The sequence below is a fragment of the Dermacentor albipictus genome, chromosome 1 (assembly GCF_038994185.2).
Source record: "Dermacentor albipictus isolate Rhodes 1998 colony chromosome 1, USDA_Dalb.pri_finalv2, whole genome shotgun sequence".
NCBI lineage: Eukaryota > Metazoa > Arthropoda > Arachnida > Ixodida > Ixodidae > Dermacentor > Dermacentor albipictus.
The window spans coordinates 281,399,094-281,415,569 of NC_091821.1; the positions used below are offsets into that span (position 1 = coordinate 281,399,094).

Consider the following 16,476-nt stretch of genomic DNA (forward strand, 5'->3'; position numbering starts at 1 on the left):
AGTGAATTTTGAATTTTTATTGGAAGCCCCATAGGTTGGTAAGATAAATAGAACTCACTCAGACTTGGTCACAAAATACCAGGTGTTTTTCTTTATACTTAACAGTTTTCTTTATTGTGATAGCAACTATATGGACTAGGCTAATTTCTGCTGTTGGCATCGCCGTGAGCTTGCATATAAAGTCCAAGCATGATAACTTCGTGGCTGCACATCGTACTCTGTAGGTGTGAGAGAAAGCTTGCGAGGATGAGCCAAGGAGGATGGTGGCTTGATGTGGTGGCTTCTTCTTGTGCACGCAAGTAGGAGGGGGGGGGGGGGGGCAGTTTAGTGCATATCTCTTCTATTCCAGCTGTGGCAGCTGAGCGCAGCCAGGCATGGTTTGTCTTGGAAGTAATATGTGGTAGGTTTAAAGGCTAGGTGACACGAGGTAGCTTATAGCCTTGCTTGTGCCATGTTCTCGTGTGCCTTGTTCGCATTGAAGCGAGAGGCAGCACAAAGCTGAATTCGCTCGCTGCAGCTGCCGGTTTTCATCATGCCAGCTTCCGACAGCAAGTGTCCGCGGTCACTGATTGAGAAGTGTTCCTGTCTGCCTGTGCATGCTTACGTGCTTATTAATTTAGTTAAGCTTACGCAAAAAAGAGGTGAGGCGTGCAGACAGGACACAAGAGTAGAGAAGCGGACAACACAAACTTTTCTACTCTTGTGTCCTGTCTGCACGCCTTACCTCTTTTTTGCGTAATGAATCCTTACCAACTAGCACAGCTTTCTGTCGTTCTAAGTTAAGCTTATGCGTACAGCAGTTTATGCAGCTGATTAAACTACTAACCTTACGTCATGTAGCTGTAGCTGTTAATTTGCCATTAAAAATTAAAATTAAATTATGGGGGTGTAAGTGCCAAAACCACGATCTGATTATGAGGCATGCCATGGGGGGGGGGGGGGGGGGTGACTACGGATATATTTGGACCACCTGGAATTCTTTCAGCAACATCATCACATCATCATCACCACCACCATATCTTATGTCCACTGCAGGACGAAGGCCTCTCCCTGTGATTTCCAACTAGCCCTGTCCTGCGCCAACCAATTCCAACTAGCGCCCACGAATTTCCGAATTTCATTGCTCCACCTAGTCTTCTGTCATCCTCGATTGCGTTTCCCTTCTCTTGGTACCCATTCTGTAACCATAATGGTCCAACGGTTATTCAACCAGTGCATTACATGACCTGCCCAGCTCCACTTCTTCCTCTTGATGTCAATTAGAATATCGTCTATACCCATTTGCTCTCTGATCCAAACCGCTCTCTTTCTGTCTCTTAACGTTATGCCTAGCAATCTTTGTTCCATCACTTTTTGCGCGGTTTTTAACTTGTCCTCAAGCTTCTTTGTCTATCTCCAAGTCTCTGCCCCATATGTCAGCACCAGTAAAATGCACTGATTGTACACTTTCCTTTTCAATGATAATGTTAAGCTTCCAGTCAGGAGCTGACAATGCCTGCCATATGTGATCCAACCCATTTTAATTTTTCTATGAATTTCCTTTTCATGATCAGGGTTCCCTGTGATTAGTTGACCTAGGTAAACGTACTCCTCCACAGGTTCTAGAGGGTGACTGGCGATCCTGAACTCTTTTTCCCTTCCCAATCTATTCATCATTATCTTTGTCTTCTGCATATTAATCTTCAACCCCACTCTTACACTCTCTCTGTAAAGGTCCTCAATCATTTGCTGTAACTCGTCTGCAGTTTTGCTGAATAGAACAATGTCATCGGCAAACCAAAGGTAGCTGAGATATTCACCGTCGATGCTTACTCCTAAGCCTTCCCAGTTTAATAGCTTGAATACTTCATTCAAGCATGTAGTGAATAGCATTGGAGAGATTGTGTCTCCCTGTCTGACAACTTTCTTTGTAGGTATCTTCCTACTTTTCTTGTGTAGTATTAAGGTAGCTGTGGAATCCCTGTAGATATTTTCCAAGGTATTTACGTAAGCGGTCTGTACTCCCTGATTACGTAATGCCTCTATGACTGCTTGTACTATCTCTACTGAATCAAATGCCTTTTTGTTATCTATTAAAGCCATATAGAGAGGCTTATTGGACTGTGCGGATTTCCCGATTACCTGATTAATAACATGAATGTGATCCATTGTAGAGTAGCCTTTCCTGAAGCCAGCCTGTTCCCTTGGTTGACTAAAGTCCAGTGTTGCCCTTATTCTATTGGAGAATATTTTGGTAACTATTTTATATAATACTGGGCGTAAGCTAATGGCCCCATAATTTTTCAATTCTTTAACGTCTCCCATTTTGTGGATTAGTATAATGTTTGCATTCTTCCAGTTTTCTGGGACCCTTGCAGTCAATAGACACTTCGTATATACAGCTGCCAGTTTTTCAAACATTATGTCTCCTCCATCTTTGATTAAATCGACTGTTATTCCATCTTCTCCTGCCGCTCTTCCTCGTTTCATGTCTTGCAAGGCCCTTCTGACCTCGTCGCTAGTTTTAAGAGGATTTTCTGAATCCTGCTCATTATTGTTTCTGATGGAGGTATCCTGACTCCTCTGGCTACTGTACAGGTCAGCATAGAATTCTTCCGCTGATTTTACTATACCTTCGAGATTGCTGATGATATTCCCTGCTTACGTTCAGTGCATTCATCTTGGTTTCTCCTATGCCAAGTTTCCTTCTCACTGATTTCAGGCTGTGTCCATTTTTTTACGGCTTCTTCAGTCTTTTTCATGTTGTGGTTTTAAGTATCCCTTATGTTCGTCTAGTTGATCAGTTTTGACAGTTTGGCGAATTATATCTTATCTCTTAAGTTGGACTCTTTCATTCTTTGTCGTTTCTTTATTAGGTCCTTTGTTACTTGGGAGAGCTTGCCTACAGGTTGCCTTGGTGCCTTTCCTCCCACTTCAAGTGCGCCATCTGATGCCAGCCTAGTTACAGTTTCATTCAGTAGCTCTATGTCATCATCATCTATCTGTTCTAAGGCTGCATGTTTGTTTGCAAGTACCAGCCTGAATTTGTCTGGTTTTGCCCTTACTGCCTCTAGGTTGAACTGTTTCTTCATGACCAATTTTATTCTTTGTCTTCAAATTGAGGGAAATCATAGCCCTCACTAACATATGATCACTGCACTTTACCCTACTTCTATTACTTCTACATCCTGCACTATGCTGGGATCAGCAGAAAGTATGAAAGCAATTTCATTTGTTGTTTCACCTTTAGGGCTTTTCCAGGTCGACTTCTGTTGCTACACTTCCTGAAAAAGGTTTTCATTATTTGAAGCTTATTCCTTTCTGTGAATTCTACTAGCATCTTTCCTCTAGCATTCCTAGAATCGAGGCCGTAGTTGCCAATTGCTTGTTCACCAGCCTGCTCCTTACTACAGTATACTGAGTTTGCACTTTTCTCATTGCTAATTCAGCGTCTTCATAAAACTGATCTACTTCCTCATTATCGTGACTGGATGTTGGAGCATGGGCTTGTACTACCTTTAATCTATACCTCTTATTAAGTTTGATTACGACTACTGCTACCCTCTCATTAATGCTGTAGAATTCATCAGTGTTGCCCACTATTTCCTTATGGATTAGGAATCCTACCCCATATTGCTTCTTATCTAAGAGACCTCTATAGCAGAGGACATGGCCGTTATTTAGCGATGTATAAGCCTCACCACTTCTTCTAATCTCACTAAGGCCGATAATATATCCCAAACAACATCTGATAGTTCCTCAAAGGGTCCTGCTAAGCCAGCCTCATTCGACAGAGTTCACCTGTTAAAGGTTGACAGGGTCAGTTTCCATTGGCGGCCTGTCCGGATCGAGAGATTCTTAGCACCCTCTGCTGCATTACAGGTCTGACAGCCGCCTTGGTCAGGTGCTCCGCAGCTGCTGGGGACTGCGGGCAGTGGGTTAATTGTAGATATCACCGGGGAGGTTGTGGCTGAATACTGCACCAGGGAGGCCAATTCCTGTTCTGGTGTGGGAGTGTCTTTGTTGAAGCTTAGTGGGCCTTCCTAATTTGGTTGTACCTAGATTGGTATAGCCTCACTCGCTCTTTGCATCTTTTGCCGGTGTGAGGCGTCACTCCAAGCCTGCAGATGTGTACTGGAGGAGGGGAAATTCAAGCTCACCATCATCGGATAAAAAAAAAAAAAATTGTAAAAGGATTTGAACTTCCGACTGTGGCAACCAAACATTCGACATAGCTCAGTCAGATAATCTCCTAGGTGGCGTGGCTACCTTATCACCAACAAGTAAAGCCCAGAGGGCCAACATGCTTAAAAACTTCTTTGATTTATCCGCGATAGATGTGTTTTGCTGATCGCGATGGGTAAATCAATATAGAATGATTTCGTGCACTAAAGCTAAGTATACGGGTGTTTTTGCATTTCACCCCCATCGAAGTGCGGCCATTGTGATTGGAATTCGATCCCACGACCTCCTCCTTAGCAGCTCAACACCATAGCCACTAAGCAACCACTGTGGGTTAATTTGCTGTTGGAATCAATGATTCGCCTTTTAGGCGAAACTGTAACTTTGTTAGAGAAGCTGTCAAAGCTAGGCCTCTGCTATTTTCGGAGATGGGCTACTTGGCTAAGCGGACATTAGGACGAAGAAAAATGCTGGCGATAATTTTGTTAACAAAAATGTGCTAATTATCTAATTATTCCTTTTGGGCACATGTTGTATTTGTGAAATTGAAGCCGATGACTATTGAAGCCATGTCTTCTTAACAGACACCTTAAGGCTATGGAACCACTTTTGAGATGCGAGACTTTAAAGTGTGCTATGAAATATATTCCCGTTTTTTTCCAAAAGCATGCCTCTAACAGTTTGGGACGATTCTAACTAGACTGCCGAGGAATTTAAAAGCAGATTTTGGGAATGGATATGAGTAACTTGAGGGTATGTGTGCAATTAATGGGTGGAAGTGCTATGCCAACTCTTTGCGCTGCATCAGCCTGTTCCAAAACACAAATTTAAAAAAAAAATCGTTAAATTTGTGGGACGTGCACATTCAATGGCAGCCACACAGCTATAGCTGTGCATTGGTTAGTATTTAGCACTGTACTGCAAGCCTAGGCAATCAGCTGTGATGCGTGGGAAATCAGGAATCAGGAATGTAGTGCACATGTGCTTTCACAAACTGGCATTCTTTTTGTGGGATAGTCGCGAAGAAAAGCTGCACTGTCAGTTGAGTGAATACCGTATTTCCGAATCTATAAGTCGCACCAGTGTATAAGACTCACGTATTTAGTCAGTAAACGATTTAAAAATAAATACAGTTACTTTGTGAATGCAGGTCACGTGTAAGCAATGACATGGACATTCCTGGCGCATTTCTGCCATCATGGTCGTTGCGATGTTCCGTATAAAATCCAAGGGCGGTAACATCGTCCCTGTGTGCCGTGTGCTGTATGTGAGAGTGAAAGCGTGCGACGGTAGGCTGAATCATGCACAAGGGAGGCAGTGCGGGAGGGAGGCAGTGCGGGAGGGAGGGAGGGCGGCTTGTACTCTTGTAGTAACTGCGTAGTTTACGCAGCGGCGTGCACTGTATCTTGAAAGCGATCTGCAGATGCGATGACTTCAAGGTTGGTTGACTCGTGGTTGGCCTGTTGCCGGTTGCATTGCTGCTCTGTCCTTGCATGACGCTCGGCAGCTCGTTCACGAGAGGAACCCGGTGCCTCCATAGCACGCACACAACCTGTAGCAACTGCCAAAGGATGTCAACCCAGCATGCTTCGCATGGCCATAGCATCCAGTCCGATTCTGACGGCAGCTTTTTCTGGCAAAAAAACAAAACATATTAGTCGCACCGTTCTATAAGACGCACCGATGAAAAATTCAGAAAAAAACCATGACTTATACACCAGAAAATACGGTAAGTCATATACTACAGTTGATTTAGTTATACTAATATGTTTTGATGTTTGTTTGGGTTCCCTTTCACTAAATTTATGTTGAATAATGGCAGACACCTTGCATGTAACGTCCCAAATCTATTTCTTTCATACACTGCATCCGGTTGCCAATTTGATAGCGTGCCATGGGGACACGACGATAATGGACACGACGATAATGGAAGGGAAAATAGTCTAGGGGAATTCGAAATCCCAAATGTAACGCCGGAAGAAGTAAAGAAAGCCTTGGGAGATATGCAAAGGGGGAAGGCAGCTGGGGAGGATCAGGTAACAGCAGATTTGTTGAAGGATGGTGGACAGATTGTTCTAGAGAAACTGGCCACCCTGTATACGCAATGCCTCATGACCTCGAGCGTACCGGAATCTTGGAAGAACGCTAACATAATCCTAATTCATAAGAAAGGAGACGCCAAAGACTTGAAAAATTATAGACCGATCAGCTTACTGTCCGTTGCCTACAAACTATTTACTAAGGTAATCGCAAATAGAATCAGGAACACCTTAGACTTCTGTCAACCAAAGGACCAGGCAGGATTGCGTAAAGGCTACTCAACAATAGATCATATTCACACTATCAATCAGGTGATAGAGAAATGTGCGGAATATAACCAACCCTTATATATAGCTTCCATTGATTACGAGAAAGCGTTTGATTCTGTCGAAACCTCAGCAGTCATGGAGGCATTACGGAATCAGGGTGTAGACGAGCCGTATGTAAAAATACTGAAAGATATCTATAGCGGCTCCACAGCCACCGTAGTCCTCCATAAAGCAAGCAACAAAATCCCAATAAAGAAAGGCGTCAGGCAGGGAGATACGGTCTCTCCAATGCTATTCACAGCATGTTTACAGGAGGTATTCAGAGACCTGGATTGGGAAGAATTGGGGATAAGAGGTAATGGAGAGTACCTTAGTAACTTGCGATTCGCTGATGATATTGCCTTGCTTAGTAACTCAGGGGACCAATTGCAATGCATGCTCACTGACGTGGAGAGGCAAAGCAGAAGAGTGGGTCTAAAGATTAATCTGCAGAAAACTAAAGTAATGTTTAACAGTCTCGGAAGAGAACAGCAATTTACAATAGGCAGCGAGGCACTGGAAGTCGTAAGGGAATACACCTACTTGGGGCAGGTAGTGACGGCGGATCCGGATCATGAGACGGAAATAATCAAGAGAATAAGGATGGGCTGGGGTGTGTTTGGCAGGCATTCTCAGATCATGAACAGCAGGTTGCCATTATCCCTCAAGAGAAAAGTATATAATAGCTGTGTCTTACCAGTACTGACCTACGGGGCAGAAACCTGGAGGCTTACGAAAATAGTTCTACTCAAATTGCGGACGACGCAACGAGCTATGGAACGAAGAATGATAGGTGTAACGTTAAGGGATAAGAAAAGAGCAGATTGGGTCAGGGAACAAACGCGAGTTAATGACATCTTAGTTGAAATCAAGAAAAAGAAATGGGCATGGGCAGGACATGTAATGAGGAGGGAAGATAACCGATGGTCATTAAGGGTTACGGACTGGATCCCAAGGGAAGGGAAGCGTAGCAGGGGGCGGCAGAAAGTTAGGTGGGCGGATGAGATTAAGAAGTTTGCAGGGAAGGCGTGGCCACAATTAGTACATGACCGGGGTTGTTGGAGAAATATGGGAGAGGCCTTTGCCCTGCAGTGGGCGTAACCAGGCTGTTGATGATGATGATGGGGACAAACCTCTGTCTGCGCTCGTGAAACTTCTGTACCACCTTCAGTGGCTACAGTGATTCTCATTAAAATTTGAATTCTGTCTACTTATGGTCTGCACAACTGCACTCTGCTAAGTCAGACTTTTGCTGCGGTTCTAGTCAGGTCAACCGCAGTAGCCACATGGCAGTCGTCAAAAGCCAGAGAAAATGTCAGCAACGGAAAATATGTTCGCACCAATTATGTTTATGGTGAGACTTGCCAAATCAAGTTTGAAAAATTTAATAAGCCATCTTTCGGCATCTAAAGTATCAGTTGCTGTTGTACATTGAGTCTATGGTGCTCTTGCATACTGAAAAGATTTTGCGCCAAAGAACAACACACACAAGAAAGACAACACCACGGGCGCCCGTGGTGTTGTCGTCTTTCTTGTGTGTGTTGTTTTTTGGTGCAAAATCTTTTCAGTATGCAAGATCACCAATTAGCCCAGCAGTTAACTCTTCTAAAGTCTATGGTGCCTGTGGCTGGGCCATAGTTTGCGACTGTCACCCATGTTATTAGGTGTGTGTGCAGAGCAAAAAGCCTGTAGCGGTACGACTATCGCTTCCAGAGCCGGTGGAGAAGAAGACAGCTCATGGGCATGTAGCGTGAGGAAATAATCGCTAGCACGCTTGACCTGACCGGCTGCGGTATCACTGCTCCTGATATCCTGCGCCATCATGGCCGGCTGGCCTAAATAAACAGTGACCATGGCGGCTACCTCCTTGCACTGCCTGTCACAAGCCAGTTTCCCCATTCGTCACAGGATATCAGTGTTTTATTTTTCACCGCAAAACTGGCACACATACAATGACCAAGTAACTTCACATTTGTTTTGCAATGTGTTAATGATAGCTCTTCAAATAAAATGTTGCCACGAAATAAAAGTAATGGACAGCTTTATGTGAATGGTGATCACTCTGTTGATGGGCATTGTACATAATAGTCATGGGTGTTCTTTTACTTGTTCACAAATAATCTGTGAGAGATAGAAATAAAAGTAATTTGATTTTAATAATTAAGCTACATAAGTGTAGTTAGCCAACATAATAACCCAGTTTATCAATATGGTGTCAATGCAGTGGTGTGAAAGATGTCGAGAAGTGATGGATAACGACATTTAAAGTAACCTATATGTCTTGTGCGGTCTTTTTTCTTGCAATAAAGATTCTGAAATTAAAAAAAAAAAAAATTGTGCTGTTGTGTTCTAGTACCCAGTATTGCAGCGGTCTCTAACGTAAACCTTGTCAACTATGTTCATTGCACTGGCAATGAGCGACTGCGCTTTTTCCTCTCTACGCGTTGGTAACTTTCGGCGCATATCTTCGGTCCTTATCAGGCACGAAGCCATGGTTCAAATGTGTAAAAGGTGCACAGTACAAGATGGCAAGGTTTATGTTTGAGACTGTTGATATTGTTGGCATGGGGTCGTTTTATCACGTGTCATTTTTAAATATTTTCACAGCTTTTTCTCGTTCGTTGGATAAAAAGAATACAAAACCTAGGTTGGTTTAAATTCTGTTATCAGTCATTTCTTGACATCTATTGCACCCTTTGCATTGACACATTAAGTTAGTTAATAAAACTTAGCTCATTAAATCTAAGCATTATTCACATAATTGTGCACAATAAAATGCTTATGACTAGCATGAACAACACCCACCAACATAAAGTGAGCTTTGCTCACATAAAGCCCTCCGTTATTTTATTTCTTGGTCACATTTAGTTTACAAAGCCAGTATGTAACGTCATACTTCTTTTGCAAAGCCAAATAAACAACACTTACTGCCTGTAAGTTGAGCTTCATCAAGCTGCTGCCAAATGCTTCATCAAAAGATGCCAAATTTGTTGCCCCCAGAGCGGCTCCCTAACACTCTTGGTTGCTTCCATCCTATAGTTAAGAGTAAGATCTACTAGGTGTACTAAGTTTGTACTATTAACTCTTTCTGTAATGCGTCCATTGGGCATCGTTAGTCCACTAATGATGGCTTGAAACGCCACCTTCGAGACCTTTACGGGCGCACTGTGCTATTGGACATAAAGGAGAACGATAATTTTTGTTTTTTAAGCAGTTCACATTTTTCCTCCAGGCAGTGATTTTTGAACGCCTCTTAAGTTTTCGCAATGGTCAAAGTATAAAACTAAAATGGCCGCCCGGCATCGGTGGTTTGAAACGGCACTTTCAAGACATTCCGCGTTGCTCTGCGCCATAGGACGTGAAGGAGGGGAACTGTATTTTTGTTTTTTAAGCAGTTCGCCTTTTCCCTGCCAGACGTTAATTTTTGAATGCACTCCGAAATTTAGCGATTGTCAAAGTAGAAAGAAAAAATGGCCACCTCCGGGAGCGTCGCGTGTGCTCCGAAAGATCAAAGATCTCATGAATCCGCAGCATCCGCGGCTGATTTTATTGATGGATCGAGCAGCAGCGAGTCTGAGAATGCTGCCTTTTCATTGGACTGACTCTCAGAGCGACAGCGACGCAAGCCAGCCCGCAACATTGGCGGCCGCAGCTCGGTACGCTAAACTGTGGTGCTTGCACTTAAATTTTTGTAGTGGAATACCTATCCAATGAAAAATTTAGATTTTTTCTGGAGATAGTGCCTATTAGATGGCAATAAATTTTGTATATCTGTCTTTACAAACTTTGTTCAGTTTTATCCCACAATCTTGATTGTGCCAATTTATATCTTTTTATGACATACATCTCATTTCATTTCATTTATTTTCACCTTAAAGGCCTGGAGGCATTACATAAGGGAGTGCTTTAATCCTTGTGACAATGTTAGAACAAATGTACAGAACAGCAAAAGAAACAACAACAAACAAAAACAAGCCAGGAACAATTGTGAAAAAAAAGGGAAGCATCATGTTGGAGTAAGGGTGGGTAGGATCGGTAATTAAGCACTGTGGAACGATTTACGGCATGAGCTGATGTCTTCTGGGAGACTATTCCAATGGGTTATTGAGTCAGGGAAGAATGAAGTGTTCATGGCAGATGATCGGGTGATAATGTGTGCTATGGGACGACTGTAGCTTAAGCGGGGGGATGTACATGAGAGTGGATTTAATGCCTGGAGTGCGGATGGTCATAAAAGGTGTGTGAAGCAAGCAGAGATGACAGCTGATCTGGCGGGAGGCAAGAGATGGTGTTTCAAGTGTACATTTTAGTGCAGTGATGCTGGTTTCACAAGAGGATAGTTATAAACCGAGCAGTGCGATTTTATATTGCTTCTATGTCACAGGTAAGATATGATTGGGAAGGGTGCCAGATAGATAATGCATATTCTAACTGCAGATGTACAAATGTTAGATATGCTAGCCTTTTTATTTGAGGTGATGTGGTTCTCAGGTTACATTTTAATTATCCAAGGGTATATGAAGCATTAGAACAGATGGTCTCAATATGAGTTGACCATGGTAATGATGGTAACGTGTGAATGCTGAGGTATATGTAAGATGGGGCATGATTGATAGGAGAAAAATTCATTGTGTAATTGTGACTGGTTAAGCTGTAATTGAAGATGAATGACAGAGCTTTGCATTTAGTAAGGTTAAGCGGCATGGACCATTTATCGCACCATTCTGTGATGGATACGCCATACATCTCCTTCATAAAACTTTTATATGTGAAAAGGGCATTCATTAGGCTTTCTGTTTATGTATTACATAAAATATTGAGTCCAGTAGTTCCTTCACAAAAAAAAAAAGTCTGGCATAGCCTGAAATAAAAAAAAAAAACCTATTTTCCCCATGGTAGGGAAAGAGCTAAGATTCTTTTAACGTTAAAAATTTTGGGTTTAATTTAGTGAAACAAATTTTTATCGTTATCCCAAGATTCCGTTTTTTTACTACTGTGCAGACGATAGCAGAGAATAGCATATCGTGACTAGTTCCAGTAGAAGCTGTTGTGGGGCAGTTCGTAGTATGTGGGGCATCTGTTGTCAGCGTTGCTAGCTTACATTTAGTTTTCAAGGTTATTGTGTGAAACTTGTGCCTGTGTGGCACTGCCGTTGTCCCCAGCTACGGTGATGCAGTGGTGTTAGCTTTCCTTGTGCAACCGATTATTTTGGATGGTGACGTTATAGTGTTCATGTTACAAACTATCTGACTGTAGAAATTGCCACAGGGGCAATGCAAATGGCTTGTGTAGTTTATTTTACCCTCCCAGTGATGAGAACATCTGGAGAGTAGGGCCATGCCACAAGGAGGGTATGATCCTACATCTTGTACAGCTTTTCAATATTTGATAAATCTGACGGGAGCCTCGACTGGCCGACGAAAGTAACAAGGCTAGGTGCGCAAAGCGTCTCCAAGCATTGCCATCTAGGCTCTTCTAGTGAATCCTCCATAGCTGTGGTCTAGTGTTTGCAACCAGTTATTTTAACTATTGTCTATGCATTTCTGTTTGCATTACAAGTGGATGAGCAGCAGGGGCTAAGTTGAGCTTATCAGAATAGCCTGGCACGCGATGTTCAGGCAGGAGTATGCTCTGTGGGCATGCACCTGCTGTTGCTACTTTCGTAGTTGTGCTCTGCCACATGGCGCCAGCTGTCATGTCGGCAGACGTGCATGGCGCGCATGGCGCGCATGACTAAATGTGGTTATTAAATCGAACTGCACCTTTTCTATACGTTGTCGACCGACCATTCGGGCTTGACGGGGACTGCCTAAAAATTCAAATAATCGAGAGTCCGAAGTATCCAAGTGACTTTATTCTATGGGCGGTTGAGAAAAGTGTGCCGTATTTTCAGATGACTACATTCGGGGATGCATTCATTTTCACAGGATTTGGCATTACTATCGCCAGATACATTAGAGTCTACGAGCAATGGCATTCTTTGCACTATGCCAGGAATTATATCGCCCGTCGATGGGTCTGGTGCTCACGTGAAATGTCGTGAAAGTATCCCCCAGAGGGATTGTTAAAAAAAAAAATCATGCGCCATTCCACTCAGTGAAGATGGATGACCAACAAGGCTGTTTAACATCCGACACAACGGTGACACAATTTCGAACATAGGTATGGACTCGTTTACCGTGATTTTTATTATACATTCGTGTGGACGACAGGACTGCTGCCCCGAGGAGCTGGAGGAAACTAGACACGCGTGACATTTCGACGTGACCGTCACCATGGGAGAGTGGAAAGAAAGGAAAGGAGATAAACAAGCGCTTGAAATGCCGACAAAGAGAGGGCAGTGCGAATGTAGACATGGCTGATGAGGGTCAAAGTGTAGTATCTGTTCATATCAGCTTAATATATGATACAGGTTGTATTTAGACCCAAGATATTAAACTTATTTTTGCAAGGGGGTGGTGTGCTTGAAGCCTGCTTCACCTCCACCACGAGTCGGCCTGGTATTGCACTATCTTCAGGATCAGCCTACGGTTTTTGGTCTACGGACATTGATCCACTGGAAACTAGCCACGTACAGCTTCGCTGTAAAATGAAGTAGAAGTTTGTCAATGCATTGCTACGCGCACGTATGCTTGCCTACGATCTGGTCAGCCCATATCTCTATCATTGCCATGCTGCTGCCACAGATAGATGAAAGTACATTTGATGCATGCACTGAATCTTCAATCCCTGGCAACATAACAGGACCGCGATTCTGTAGTGATGTTTTTTCTGGTGGCACTCCTTTTTGCATCTAGTCAGTAGTAAGAATGGTGCTCTGCCTACGTTATCAGTGATATCAGCCGCTGTGAATTATAAATGATAAGGGTGGCATATAGAAACTAGTGGAATGCATTGCTACAAAATCGCGGTCCGGAGGTCGACTGCACAATCATTACCAAACGATGTTTTTTTTTTTTAGCAACAGTTATTGTCCTCGTCGGCGCCGCTTAAACAACTTGAAGTCGCTGGGACAGTGTTGCTATCTAACATGTGAATGAACAAACGTGCACTAGGCTCCCAAATGGCTTGCCAGCATTTGCTTGTCCTGTGGTTTGGGTACGATCGTTGTTAGGTTAACTAGGCTTGACTAGTTTCGGTTTTGAGGAGGTATTGGCAGCATGACCGACGACCATGCCATGGTGATGCCAGCGATGTTTAAAAGCCAAAGTATCGCTATCTCCACTCAACTGGGCAGTCAAATTAGCTCACAGTTGTGCAGGTGGAGTCCGAATTATTGAATGGCGTGTCCTAAGGTGTCTGAAATTTTGGTTGTGCTTATACATTAAATTAATGGGCCAGTGAACGTGCTTTGATGTACTATCAATAATCAAGCTTGTCTGAATTGTTTTCCGAATAAACTGTCAGTGCTAAGTTGCTGAACAGAGGCTTCAGCTTTGCGAGAAAATGCAGGCCATCAAAAAGTGCCTGGTGTCCAAAGCAATGCTCATTGAGGCTGACCTGGCTCAGAAGAGCATTGATGACAGTGAGTCTGGTCAGTTGTTTCTGACTGGTGCAAGCTATAGCTTTGCTGAAAATATGGATAAGCTGGCAGCTGCTAATAAAAAACTTATAAGATGTAAAAGGGAATGTCTGAGCAGCTTCACTCAATTTAAGATAAACTAACTACAGCACGCTGTGTGAACAGGTTTGTTGTCTCCATATTGTAACGACTTTAGTCAACACAGGTTTATAAAAATAAGCTATTTATTAAGGGGTGAACTTGTGCCCAGAGCTAAATAAGATCACTGTGTCGCCTGTGCAGTGAAGCTAGTTGAAAAACCTCCTCTGCTGCATGTCACTGTCCTCGAATGCCGCTTGCGGCCTCCCTTGATGAAGCCACATGCGGTCGTTTCCCATTGGTGGGGCAGCTCCTTGGTGAGAGCTCGTGCACACGCAGGCTGGCAGGCAGGTGCACTCTGCGTGTCGCGATGGACGCTAGTGGTGTTTGTTGCAACACTTACGGTGTCCAAAGCGATCTGCGTGGTACCTGAATGCAGGCTAAGTGGCACTATACCCCCTCCTAATGCGCATCGTCCGGATGCGTAAGAAAAGAATGTACAGTGTACGTGTTGCATATAAGCTCATTTATCCTTCTATTTATCTCTCATAATAAGGTTTCATGCGCATAATATGTACGTGCTCCGTGGCGTTGCATTGCCTTGAACGCTTGTGTCCAGCAGACTTGACTTCATAAGTAAGATCACTAAGTTTGTGAACTGTTTCATAGGGCCCAAAATATTGACAAAAAAGTTTTTCGGACAGCCCAACTGTAGTCCGTATTCAACAACTAGGATCCAACTATATATATATATATCCAACTGGGGATGTTAGATACGGGACCTTTTTCTGAGCCCCCTTCGACTTCACCATACCACATCGAATCGCACCACACCTAAGTAAGGAACACAGAAGCAGATCTACCCCGTTCCCGAGGCGCGGCATGTTCAAACGAGTTGGCATCCCCCACCACGTGTGCCGCAGGTGGAGCTATTCACTGCTTGACTCTTCCCGAAAGTGAAGCAAGAGCCTGGCACTGTTCCAGGGAGAAAGCCCTCTCTGCCTTGGTCACGGCGCTTGCAAGTCAGGATGGCAAGACCGCAGAAAGAAGTAAGCACTCAGACAATGGGGGACCAAGTAGCGACTCTCTTCACCGGGTGTGACACCATCGCACGGGCGCCTACCATTGGCCGAAAATGACGACACCCGAGTGGGATCGCCGATTGGCTGAAAATGGCGTCACCTGAGCGGGCTCTCCCATTAGCCGAACGTGACGTGTCTTCGAGGCACCGAAGGGCTTAAAAGACACAGACCGGGAGCAGCAAGAGAGCATTCCTAGAGCATTCCTTGAGTCTTCTCTTTCGTGCTTCCTGCCACGGGCCGCAGCGTCTGAGTTGCTGCCGGCCCGTAATGACTTCTATGACTGTTAATTTCTTGGTCGGCTCACTGTACATAATGTAAATAAACCTCTCAGGTTTTTCATCTCGATGTCCTCCTCAACTCCTATAGGGACAGCAACCAGGGTCCATATCCACTCTTTGTCGCCTGGTTCACATCGCGTTTTGCAATGTCGCTGGTTGTAGTGCCTTGCGTCTTTCTGTTGTTGGTGACGCATTCAGCATCTTGCCAACTGCTGCCGGGCTTCCTTGGCTCTTTGTAAGAACTCGTCTAAATCCGGAGGGTAATCATCGTCTTCTATCGACAGCATAGCATCCAATGTAACTGCACGGCCGTAAACAAGCTGGAAGGGTGTGACTCTGGTTGTCTCTTGTACAGCCATGTTATAAGCAAAGGTGAAGTAGGGTAAAATTTCATCCCACATCTTATACTCATCATCAGTATACATCAAGATAATGTCCCTGAGAGTTCTATTCAGGCGTTCAGTTAGACCATGGCTTTGGGGAAGATGGGCGGTAGTTCTTCTATGGTGAGGATGAGTCATCCTCATCAAGCATTGCATAAGTTCCGCTGTGAAGGCTGTTCCGCGATCAGTAATGACGATGGTTAGAGCGACATGCCAGAGGACTGTGCTGTTTATGAAGAACTTGGCAACTTCAGCCGCTGTTCCTTTGTGCAGGGAGTCTGTTTCAGCATATCTGTTTAAGTAATCTGTAGCCACCGCGATCCACTTTGTCCCAAGGGAAGATGTAGGGAAGGGTCCAAGAGGGTCCATTCCAACTTGTTGAAATGGTGCTTTCAGTGGATCTATAGGCTGTAAAAGACATGCCGGTTTGACAAACGGAAATTTTCGCCTTTGACATTCGTGGCAAGTCTTCACCTAATGTTGTACTGAAGTTAAAAATTTGGGCCAATAATAACCTAAACTAATCCTGGTGTCTGTTCGACTCACGCCCAAATGTTCTGATGTGGGTTCATCATAACATGCTTGTAGAATTTCTTGGTGTATAGATGTGGTTTGGCTTGAAGT

The 16,476-nt window shown here is 43.9% G+C and overlaps 1 protein-coding gene and 1 pseudogene across 4 annotated transcripts in view; both read left to right on the plus strand.

Moving 5' to 3' along the window:
• Vps8 (vacuolar protein sorting 8) overlaps nucleotides 1–16,476 on the plus strand; it is a 962,017-nt gene that overhangs the window by 197,300 nt on the left and 748,241 nt on the right. The window lies entirely within an intron of this gene.
• Nucleotides 12,864–13,043, plus strand: LOC139055081 (U2 spliceosomal RNA; annotated as a pseudogene).